This window comes from Salvelinus sp. IW2-2015, linkage group LG1 (assembly GCF_002910315.2).
Source record: "Salvelinus sp. IW2-2015 linkage group LG1, ASM291031v2, whole genome shotgun sequence".
Classification (NCBI taxonomy): domain Eukaryota; kingdom Metazoa; phylum Chordata; class Actinopteri; order Salmoniformes; family Salmonidae; genus Salvelinus; species Salvelinus sp. IW2-2015.
Genome location: NC_036838.1, coordinates 6,486,867 through 6,499,344, shown reverse-complemented (window position 1 = coordinate 6,499,344; position 12,478 = coordinate 6,486,867). Strand labels below are relative to the sequence as shown.

Genomic DNA, 12,478 nt, shown 5'->3' with positions numbered 1-12,478 from the left:
CTAGTTACCCATGAAGTGCGTAGATACAACCTCCGCATAGAAGAAGGCCCTCTAGAAAAGCTCATACCATTCAATAACCCAATGGGTAACATCATCATGTTTCTCCCAAAAATGCATATGGCAGGAAGAAATACCTTTTTGGACGCCGTGTTGTGTTTTCAAACACTTGTCTACAGATCTTCCTTTTTGCGATGCTCCATCACCATTTTCTTCATGGTTGTGTCTGACTTGAGGTCAGTTCGTCTTAGAGGTTTCTTTGTTTTTGGGTCAGTCCTTTGCCTGTAGAAAGGTAAGAGTGTAGACCATTGTCATAAAAATGGGGTCGATGAATTCATTCATTTAGCTATTTAATTGCAATGTTTACAGACATAACAAACTACACAAGATTCTCCCAGTCCCGGCAAATCCTTGTTTATACTTCTTGATTGGAGAATTTTGAGAGAAAAAACTCAATCAGGCTTCATAGCCTTTAACTACGGACAACACATTATTGCATTGTTGCTGTCAATGTGTTGCTTCAGTTTTACAGTTCTGCACGTGAGGAATGACAATTGATTCAATTGATTCAAATTGATTCTGTCACAACTGAAGGACCATAGATTTACTTGTAATAATTTGAGTGCACTGTTAGTAGTAGTACATGCATGTATAATTCTAACCAATATTCAGAATCCAGCAACACACTTGCATTTWTAGATGTTTSTCAATGGCCTTTCKCTCATAAACCGTTCCATCCTGGGTTTTCACTGGATCAATGAACATCTTCTTGGTTAGCGGACAAATTAGATGTGAGGGTGTGAACCTCTTAGTCAACTCTTCACCCACCAATTTCTGTAAGTCAAAAATAAAGTATTATCTTACCATGTATGCTGTTAAACAAAAGTACTTGCTGTTCAAACAAACGTAGAATCTGACAAACCTGGAAACCAAGAAATGTTGCTATTTGTACACAGTAGTATACTGCATACAACAGTGATATGGTGTTTCAGCATTTTATTCTTATTGATAATGAGGATTAGTCTGATGCCTTGCTTCAAATCCTGTGCGTGTGCGTGTGCGTGTGTCGGGATRGCTTGGGTTAAAAGCAAAAAGTCACATTTCTGTGAACGCCGTTTACATGTTTTAAATGTTTACATTTCAAATTTAAGAGGTGATTTGGGCATTGAAACAGGGGAAATTGGTTTACAATTGCTAGTATATCAAAACCAAAGAGTGGATTGCTGTCACTCTTTGTCCCTAGACTGCTTTTAAGGTAAGGAAACACATCTAAATATGTAAAATCGATTAACACATTTTTTTTTTATTAAAAAGGGGGGTGTAACGTCCTGACCAGAGTTATTATGYGTTTTGCTTGTTTAGTGTTGGTCAGGACGTGAGCTGGGTGGGAATTCTATGTTGTGTGTCTAGTTTGTCTGTTTCTATGTCCAGCCTAATATGGTTCTCAATCAGAGGCAGATGGTAATCGTTGTCCCTGATTGAGAATCATATATAGGAGGCTTGTTTTGTGTTGGGATTTTGTGGGTGTTTGTTTCCTGTCTCTGTGGTTGTCTGCACCAGATAGGTCTGTCTCGGTTTTTGCACATTTTGTTATTTTGTATGTTTGTAGTGTTTCACTTGTTCTTTTATTAAAAATGTTGAACACTAGCCGCGCTGCACTTTGGTCCTCTCCTTCACCTATGGAAGAAAGCCGTTACAGAAACACCCACCTAACCCGGACCAAGCAGCGTGGCAACGGGCAGCAGCGACAGCAGCAGTGGTACAAGGAGGAATGGACATGGGAGGAGATTCTGGACGGAGAAGGACCCTGGGCAGAGCCAGAGGAGTGTCGCCGTCCCAAAGCGGAGCTGGAGGCATCAAAAGCGGAGAGGCGGCATTATGAGGCGCTTGCAAGGCAGAGTGGCTGGAAACCCGAGAGGCTCACCCAAACATTTCTTGGGGGGGGGAGCTAAAGGGGAGTGTGGCGAAGCCGGATTGGATACCTGAGCCAACTCCCCGGGCTTACCGTGGAGTGAGAGGGCGTCAAACTGGTCAGACAGTGTTATGCGGTAAAGCGCACGGTGTCCCCAGTACGCGTGCTTAGCCCAGTGCGGGCTATTCCACCTTGCCGCACTGGTAGGGCTAGGTTGGGCATCGAGCCGGGTGCCATGAAGCCGGCCCAACATATCTGGCCTCCAGTACGTCTCCTCGGGCCGGCGTACATGGCACCAGCCTTACAGGTGGTGTCCCCGGTTCGCCTGCATAGCCCAGTGCGGGCTATTCCACCTCGCCGCACTGGCAGGGCTACGGGGACCATTCAACCTGGTAAGGTTGGAGAGGCTCGGTGCTCCAAGAGCGCCGTGTCCTCCTTTTCCGCGGTCGGTATACCTCCGCGCAAACCTTCCCGCCAGCAGTACCACCCAGTGCCTACACCCCCATTACGCACTCAGGGCCGGTCTTCACGTGCATATACTAGAGCCCTGTTCCTCCTCCGCCTACGTTTCGCCCTGAGAGATGCTTGTGCCCGGGAGCTCCAGTTACCTTATCAGTGGTATTCACACGCAGGCGCGGACGTTCCGATTTGATCTGCGGCTTCTCAGTGCTTGCTCAGAGCCCTTGTTCTCATCTCCCGCACTCGCCCTGAGGTGGTGCCCTCATTGCCCGGTACACCCCATGGCTGGTTCGCTCCAGTTTCTGGCACTTTTCTGATACTGTGTACTGCATATAGCCTTTAGTGTGTTCTCAGCGGCGGACCAGAGTCCTTGCGGGCTGCCAGACTGGCAGCCGAAACTGCCACGTCTGCCACAGCGGCGACTGAACTGTGCCGCTTGATGCGCTCGCGCATGCCAGGCGCCTAGGGAGCTGCGTTATCACCAGGCGGCGCGCTGAACTGTCCGTCTCCCCAGCGCCATCGGAGCCGTCCGTCTCCCCGCCATCTGGATCGTCTCCCATCCGGCTTGCTTCGTCCAGCGCCATCTGGCATCCGTCTCCAGGCATTGCATGAGCTATCACGTCTCTCCCCAGGCGCCATTGACCATTTTCCGTGCCCAGCGCAGCTGACCGTTCCTCTCCGCTATTGGCATCGTCTCCTCAGCGCATCTGAGCATCCGTCTCCAGCGCCATCTGAGCCATACCGTCCACGTCATGTCCAACGCGCGTGCATGTCCCGCGTTAGAGCATCCGTCTGTCCGAGCCGTCATGAGCCGCCCCGTTGGCACGCAAGCGCAGCCGTTCGTCAGTTCAGGGGCCGCTTAGAGCCATTACGTCAATCAGGATCTGCTAGGGCCGCCAACCAGACAGGATCTGCCAGAGCCGGCAAGACGCAGAAGTGCTGCCAGAGCCGCACTTTCAGACAGGATCGTGCTGGAGCCGTCAGTCAGCCTGAGGCGTCAAGTAGCGTCAGCATGTCATGAGGCTGACCCTACGGTCTTAGCAGCTGCCTACGGTCCTGAGCTGCCTACGGTTGGCTGGACAGTCTTCACGGTCCTGACTCTAGTCATGGCCCCTTACGGTCCCTGAGCTGCCTACGGTCCCTGAGCTGCACTCTGTCCTGAGCGCAATGTTCCGACTCCTCTGTCTCTAGCTGCACTCTGTCCTGAGCTTCCTCTCTGTCTAGAGCTACCTCTCGTCCTGAGCTACTCCAAAATCATGTGGGGGCCTTGGGGGATGTTCTTAGGTAAGTGCGTGGGCGAGTGTCGCACTCAAAGAACGTCTAAGGAGGGGGAAAAAGAGACAGTGGTGGAGTGGTGTTCCTCGTCCACCGCGGACGAGCCGCCACGGGACAGATGCCCACCCAGACCCTCCTCTTGAGTTGTAGGGGTGCGTTCGGAGTCCGCACCTCAGGGAGGGGTACTGTAACGTCCTGACCAGAGTTATTATGTGTTGGCTTGTTATTTGTTGTCGGACGCTGAGCTGGGTGGGAATTCTATGTTGTGTGTCTAGTTTGTCTGTTTCTATGTCCAGCCTAATATGGTTCTCAATCAGAGGCAGATGGTAATCGTTGTCCCTGATTGAGAATCATATATAGGAGGCTTGTTTTGTGTTGGGATTTTGTGGGTGTTTGTTTCCTGTCTCTGTGGTTGTCTGCACCAGATAGGTCTGTCTCGGTTTTTGCACATTTTGTTATTTTGTATGTTTGTAGTGTTTCACTTGTTCTTTTATTAAACATGTTGAACACTAGCCACGCTGCACTTTGGTCCTCTCCTTCACCTATGGAAGAAAGCCGTTACAGGGGGGAATATGTGCATTCACCTGTTCCATGTAATACATTGAATCGCATGTATATTGCGCCGAGTGACTCTTGGCCTCTTGTTTATATATTTCRCTGCTGTTCAGGAATTCCTCTGCCGAAATACTTTCACAAAACATTTTCATTTAGATTATATTAATGCAGGCATGAATTAAACCTATTCAATATAATATATTCAATATACCATTTGGAAACTAAGATGGGTTTTAAACTAATTAGAATTACTCTTGTATATTGTCAAATAATTGTTCAAGTCAACCTGTCCAGTAGATCTTCAGGTTCAGGGACCATGAGCAGTCCATACACAGCATCCAAGATCTCTCTCGTGGTTGTGAGCCGAGTAGTTGCGATCAAATATGTTGTGGCAGATACGGCCCACACTGTTTACGTTGCAGTGGTACACCTTTGTCCACATGGAGGATTATTTCATAATGGTTCTTATGAAAGCATATAACAAACAGGATATTTCAGCCTGAAATCACACCAGAAACATAACAATAGAGATATATTTGTGGTCCATTTTAGTCAGATTTTTTTAGAGTGGCGACATTTCAAATCCAGGCATGTTTTTGTTATGGTGTTTTCATTTCCAAACCTTACCCTAACCACTCCCTAGCCTGCCTCAAATAAACCTCTTGCTAAAATCTCCACTGTATGCAGTGCATGTAAATCTTGGTGGGGCAAACTCCCCAACATTTTTTTAGATGCATGCCAGCAAAACCACAACACAACACAACACTAAACAATACATTAATTGCACTATAACGGTGACGAACGGTGCCCACAAACTGTTAGGGCCKACATAAAGCTGTCCCAACAGCAGAGCTTTCTTTTCAGCACCATGGAGTGAATCCTTACCACCGCTACACCTGACTATCAGTCTTGTCTGGCAACGAAACAGTTAATTCAGCCTCATTTACTGCCTTTTTAAAAACATAGCTGATATGACTGACTGACTTAAACAAATGTGGTTTCTACTGACAATTGAGATTAACAAACTATGGCATAACGGGACTACGAGCGGACAAGAGGCTACCCGTAATTTGAGTGAAGACATTAATGAGAGCTAGGACGGACATAGTCAATCATAGTCAATCAAACTATTTGTTCAGCACTTTTGAAATATACAGCGACAGAATTCAGAACATGGGCCATTCTTACAGTATTCTCCCTGTACACCAAGTCAGAACCGGGGAGAAAGGGACAAAATTATTAGGCTGAGGCACATGGGCTACTAACAGCTTACTACAAAACAGATGGCGCCGGAGAAGAAGGCAGCCGATTTCCGTGCCCCCAGTCGATTGTGTTTTTTTGTTTGTTTATTTATTTGCGTTGTTTGTAACTTATTTTTTACTTATTTTGTACATAATGTTGCTGCTACCGTCTCTTATGACTGAAAATAACTTCTAGATATCAGGACTGCGATTACTCACCACAGACTAGTATAATCCTTTTTTTCCTTTCACGACTCTGACGAGCCCGACGCGAAGGATATACTGCTTCCTCAGGAACAGGCCCCGATCCCCGTGATCTGCGTGAAGAGGAGGCGAAGAAAGAGGGGCCGAAGAGCGGGTTGCCTTCTGAGAATTCGTAGGCGATCGAATAAACCCCCACTTCCCTAGATTCTGCTAGCAAACATGCAATCCTTGGAGAATAAAATCGACGAGTTACGTGGAAGATTAAAATACCAACGGGACATTAAAAACTGTAACATCTTATGCTTCACGGAGTCGTGGCTAGATGACGACAATATCAACATACAGCTGGCTGGTTATACAACGTACCGGCAGGATAGAACAGTGGCAAGGCGCGGCGGACTATGTATTTTTGTAAATAACAGCTGGTGCACGATATCTAAGGAAGTCTCGAGCAATTGCTCGCCAGAGGTAGAGTATCTCATGATAAGCTGTAGACCACACTACCTACCGAGAGAGTTTTCATCTTTATTCTTCATAGCTGTTTACATACCACCACATACAGAGGCTGGCACTAAGACAGCATTGAATGAGCTGTATTCTGCCATAAGCAAACAAGAAAACGCTCACCCAGTGACGGCACTCCTAGTAGCCGGGGACWTTAATGCAGGGAAACTTAAATCCGTTTTACCAAATTTCTATCAGCATGTTACATGTGCAACCAGAGGAAAAAKAACTCTGGACCACCTATACTCCACACACAGAGATGCATACAAAGCTCTCCCTTGCCCTCCATTTGGCAAATCTGACCATAATTCTATCCTCCTGATTCCTGCTTACAAGCAAAAATGAAAGCAGGAAGCACCAGTGACTAGATCAATAAAAAAGTGTTCAGAGGAAGCAGATGCTAAACTACAGGTTTTGCTAGCACAGACTGGAAYATGTTCCGGGATTCCTCCGATGGCATTGAGGAGTACACCACATCAGTCATTGGCTTCATCAATAAGTGCATCGATGACGTCGTCCCCAAAGTGACTGTACGTACATACTCCAAGCAGAAGCCATAGATTACAGGCAACATCCGCACTGAGCTAAAGGATAGAGCTGCCGCTTTCAAGGAGTGGGACACTAACCCGGAAGCTTATAAGGAATTCCGCTATGCCCTCCGACGAACCATTAAACAGGCAAAGCATCAATACAGGACTAAGATGAAATCGTACTACACCGGCTCTGACGCTTGTCGGATGTGGCAGGGCTTGCAAACCATTAAAGACTACAAAGGGAAGCGCAGCCAAGAGCTGCCCAGTGACACAAGCTTACCAGACGAGCTAAACTACTTCTATGCTCGCTTTGAGGAAAATAACACTGAAACATGCATGAGAACACCAGCTGTTCCGGAAGACTGTGTGATCACGCTCTCCGCAGCCAATGTGAGTAAGAGCTTTAAACAGGTCAACATTCACAAGGCCGCAGGGCCAGACGGATTACCAGGACGTGTACTGCGAGCATGCGCTGACCAACTGGCAAGTGTCTTCATTGACATTTGAATGATCCAAGATGGCGTAGCAGTARGACGTGTTTGTCTTTGTCCCGTGTAAATATGATTTTTTCCCTCATTTTTTGTATACATTTCATTATATTTCAATCTCTTTTTTTACATTTTCAATTAAATATACCTTTCTGCAACCCGCCTCACCCAATGTGGTATGTATCTGCAATTTTTAGACCTTATAACTGGAACCTCCATCAGAAGCTTGCCATCAGAAGCTAGCCAGGTAATTAGCTACTAGTTATTTAGTCATTGCTAGCCACTGCTAGCGGTCTTTACCTTTAGCTCAGACACCAGCCGCTTTAGCCCGGATAGCCCGGATAATACCTGCCAGTCTGCACAGCGCGATATCAACCCTGAGTATATCAGACTACTTTTTTCCATTACATCACCGGATTCCTGCCGCAAGCTCTGGACCATCACACCGGATCATCACAGCTAGCTAGCTGCTACCGAGTGGCTATTGTGGCTAACGCCCTTGTTCAGAAGCAAGCACCAGTTCGCCTCCAGCTTGCCTCGAGCTAGGCCCATCTCCCGGCTAGCAAACGAAGTACACCAACTACAATACCTCTCTTGCCAATTGGTCTGGACCCTTTGTTGACACGGATCCCCCCCGATCCATCATGACTGGTCTGCTGGTCTGCTGACGTAATTCGGCTGATGTGCTCTCAACCGGCCTCTGCGTCGTGGTTGTTGGTGAATGACCCATCTGCTAGCCCCGGACTGCTAGCTTCCTGAACGCCGTGTCTCCCGCTCGCCTAGCGTAGTAATCAACTACCAAATGGCTCCCTGTTTCATCTATTGCTGCTCATTGGACCCTATGATCACTCAGCTACACAGCTAATGCCTGCTGGACTGTTCATTAACACGGTACTTAATTTTGTTTATCTGTCAACCCCAGCCTCGAACTCAGGCCCTGTGTGTAGCTAACTGACCCTCTTTGCCCATTCATTGCCATTTACCCGTTGTTGTTGTCTTAGCTGTTTACCCGTTGTTGTCTCACCCGTTGTTGTCTTCGCTCTCCCAATCAACACCTGTGATTGCTTTATGCCTCTCTCTAATGCCAATATGCCTTGTATACTGTTGTTTAGGGCAGCTCTCATTGTTTTATTTTACTGTGGAGCCCCTAGTCCCGCTCAACATGCCTCAGATAGCCCCTTTGTCCCACCCCCCACCCATGGGGAGACTGCACCTAGCTTAACTTGCGCATCCAGAGATGCAACCTCTCTCATCGTCACTCAAAGCCTAGGTTTACCTCCACTGTATTCGTACCCTACCTCTCATCTGTACACTATGCCCTGAATCTATCCTAGCACGCCCAGAAATCTGCTCCTTTTATTCTCTGTTCCTAAAGCACTAGATGACCAGTTCTTATAGCCTTTAGCCGTACCCTCATCCTACTCCTCCTCTGTGCCTCTGGTGATGTAGAGGTTAATCCAGGCCCTGTGTGTGCCCAGGCGCTCTCATTTGTTGACTTCTGTAACCGTAAAAYGTTAACATGCATGTTAACATCAGAAGCCTCCTCCCTAAGTTTGCTTTATTCACTACTTTAGCACACTCCACCAACCCTGATGTCCTAGCCGTGTCTGAATCCTGGCTAAGGAAGGCCACCAAAAGTTCTGACATTTCCATCCCCAATTACAACATTTTCTGTCAAGATAGAACTGCCAAAGGGGGTGGAGTTGCAATCTATTGCAGAGATAGTCTGCAGAGTTCTGTCATGCTATCCAGGTCAGTGCCCAAACAGTTCGAACTTCTACTTTTAAAGATCCATCTCTCCAGAATTAAGACCCTCACTGTTGCCGCTTGTTATAGACCACCCTCAGCTCCCAGCTGTGCCCTGGACACCATATGTGAATTGATTGCCCCCCATCTATCGTCAGAGTTCGTACTGTTAGGTGACCTAAACTGGGATATGCTTAACACCCCGGCTGTCCTACAATCTAAGCTAGATGCCCTCAATCTCACTCAAATTATCAAGGAACCTACCAGGTACAACCCCAAATCCGTAAAAATGGGCACCCTCATAGATATCATCCTGACCAACTTGCCCTCTAAATACACCTCTGCTGTTTTCAACCAGGATCTCAGCGATCACTGCCTGCGTCCGTAATGGGTCCACGGTCAAACGACCAGCCCTCATCACTGTCAAACGCTCCCTAAAACACTTCTGCGAGCAGGCCTTTCTAATCGACCTGGCCCGGGTACCCTGGAAGGATGTTGACCTCATCCCGTCAGTAGAGGATGTCTGGTTATTCTTTCAAAGTGCTTTCCTCACCATCTTAAATAAGCATGCCCCTTTCAAAAAAAAATTGAACTAAGAACAGATATAGCCCTTGGATCACTCCAGACTTGACTGCCCTTGACCAGCACAAAAACATCCTGTGGCGTACTGCACTAGCATCGAATAGTCCCCGTGAAAGGAAGTCAGGAACCAGGGAAGTCAGAAACCAATATACACAGTCAGTTCGGAAAGCAAAGGCTAGCTTTTTCAAACAGAAATCTACCACCTGCAACACTAATTCCAAAAAGTTTTGGGACACTGTAAAGTCCATGGAGAATAAGAGCACCTCCTCCCAGCTGCCCACTGCACTGACGCTAGGAAACACTGTCACCACGGATAAATCCACGATAATCAAGAATTTCAATAAGCATTTCTCTATGCTTTCCACCTGGCTACCCCAACCCCAGCCAACAGCTCTGCACCCCCCGCAGCAACTGACCCAAGCCCCCCCCCCCCATTTCTCCTTCACCCGAATCCAGACAGTTGATGTTCTGAAATAGCGGCAAAATCTGGATCCCTACAAATCAGCTGGGCTAGACAAGCTGGACCCTCTCTTCCTAAAATTATCCGCCACCATTGTTGCAAACTCTATTACTAGTCTGTTCAACCTCTCTCTTGTATCGTCTGAGATTACTAAAGATTGGAAAACGGCCGCGGACATCCCCCTCTTCAAAGGGGGAGACACTCTAGACCCAAACTGTTACAGACCTATATCCATCCTGCCCTGCCTTTCTAAAGTCTTCGAAAGCCAAGTGWACAAACAGATCACTGACCATTTCGAATCCCACCGTACCTTCTCCGCTATGCAATCCGGTTTCCGAGCTGGCCACGGGTGCACCTCAGCCACGCTCAATGTCCTAAACGATATGATATCATAACCGCCATCGATAAAAGACAGTACTTTGCAGCCGTCTAGATCGACCTGGCCAAGGCTTTCGACTCAATCATCGCATTCTTATCAGCAGACTCAACAGCCTTGGTTTCTCTAATGACTGACTCGCTTGGTTCACTAACTACTTCTCAGATAGAGTTCAGTGTGTCAAATCGGAGGGCCTGTTGTTCGGACCTCAGGCAGTCTTTATGGGGGTGCCACAGGGTTCAATTCTTGGGCCGACTCTTTTCTCTGTATATAGCAATGATGTTGCTCTTGCTGCGGGTGATTCTTTGATCCACCTCTACGCAGACGACAGCATTCTGTACACATCTAGCCCTTCTTTGGACACTGCTAACAAACCTCCAAACGAGCTTCAATGCCATACAACACTCCTTCCATGGCCTCCAACTGCTCTTAAATGCATAATCTTCAACCGATCGCTGCCCGCACCCTCCCACCCGACAAGCACCACTACTCTGGACGGTTCTGACTTAGAATATGTGGACAACTATAAATACCTAGGTGTCTGACCCTAACCCTAACCCTAACCCTAGACTGTAAACTCTTCTTCCAGATTCATACTAAGCATCTCCAATCCAAAATTAAATTTAGAATAGGCTTCCTATTTCGCAACAAAGCCTCCTTCACTCATGCTGCCAAACACACCCTCATAAAACTGACTATCCTACCGATCCTTGACTTCAGCGATGTCATTTACAAAATAGCCTCCAACACTCTACTCAGCAAATTGGATGCAGTCTATCACAGTGCCATCCGTTTTGTCACCAAAGTCCCATATACTACCCACCACTGCGGCCTGTATGCTCTCGTTGGCTGGTCCTCTCTACATATTCGTCGCCAAACCCACTGGCTCCAGGTCATCTATAAGTCTTTGCTAGGTAAAGCGCCGCCTTATCTCAGCTCACTGGTCACCATAGCAGCACCCACCTGTAAAACGCGCTCCAGCAGGTATATTTCACTGGTCATCCCCAAAGCCAACACCTCTTTCGGACGCTTCTCTGCTGCCAATGACTGGAACGAAGAAAAAAAATCACTGAAGTTGGAGACGTACATCTCCCTCATTAACTAACAGCGTCAGCTGTTCGAGCAGCTCACCGATCGATGCAGCTCTACACAGCCCATCTGTAAATAGCCCATCCAACCAACTACATACCTCATCCCCATATTTGTTTTTGTTTTTCTGCTCTTTTGCACACCAGTATTTCTACTTGCACATCCTCATCTGCACATCAATCACTCCAGTGTAAATTGCTAAATTGTAATTACTTCCCCACTATGGCCTATTTATTGCCTTACCTCCTTACTTAGTTTGCACACACTGTATATATACTTTCTGATAACATCGGATAAAACATAGTTCCGAATGTTGAGATAGGGAAAACAGAAAACGGTCATCCAACTTGGAACTTCCAACGTTGAGGATTTCCAGACTCTTTCAGCAGCCACACAAGGCACCAGCCACAACACCTCCTGTCAAGTGAGCACCGGCACAACAAGGATGAGCTCCAAAAATGTATTGTACGCTGCTGCATAAATGATTGTAATATGCAAGGGAGATATTGTAAAGGCTGTAGATAAATCAAATCAAAGTTGCATTAGTCACATGTGGCTTGAATATCAACAGTGTGTCCTATACAGTGAAATGTACAAAAACCCAAACAATGCAGTTAAAAAAAAATGATGGACAAGAATAAGAGGTAAAGTAACAAGTATTAAGACAGCATAAATAACAATAGCGAGACTATATACAGGGGGGTAAACCAATACACGAGTCAATGTGTGGGGGCACCAGTTAGTTGAGGTAGATGTACATGTAGGTAGAGTTATTAAAGTGACCATGCATAGATACTAACAGAGATGCAGTGGTTAAAGAGTGTGTGGGGGGGGGGGCAATCGCAAATAGTCTGGGTAGCATTTGACCTAGATAGTTATCACGGAGTCTATGACTTGGGGGATAAGAAGCTGTTTAGAAGCCTCTTGGCACCTAGACTTGGCGCTCCGGACGCGCTTGCGTCGCGGTAGCAGAGAGTACACGTCTAGACTAGGGTGGCACTGGAGTGCTTTGACATTTTAGGAGCCTTCCTCTGAGACATTGCACTGGTATACACAA

At 47.0% G+C, this 12,478-nt stretch overlaps 1 pseudogene; it reads right to left on the bottom strand.

The window, feature by feature from the left end:
* Window positions 1-267: 267 nt before the first annotated feature.
* LOC139029162 (ubiquitin-conjugating enzyme E2 D2B-like) overlaps window positions 268-12,478 on the bottom strand; it is a 17,552-nt pseudogene continuing 5,341 nt past the window's right edge.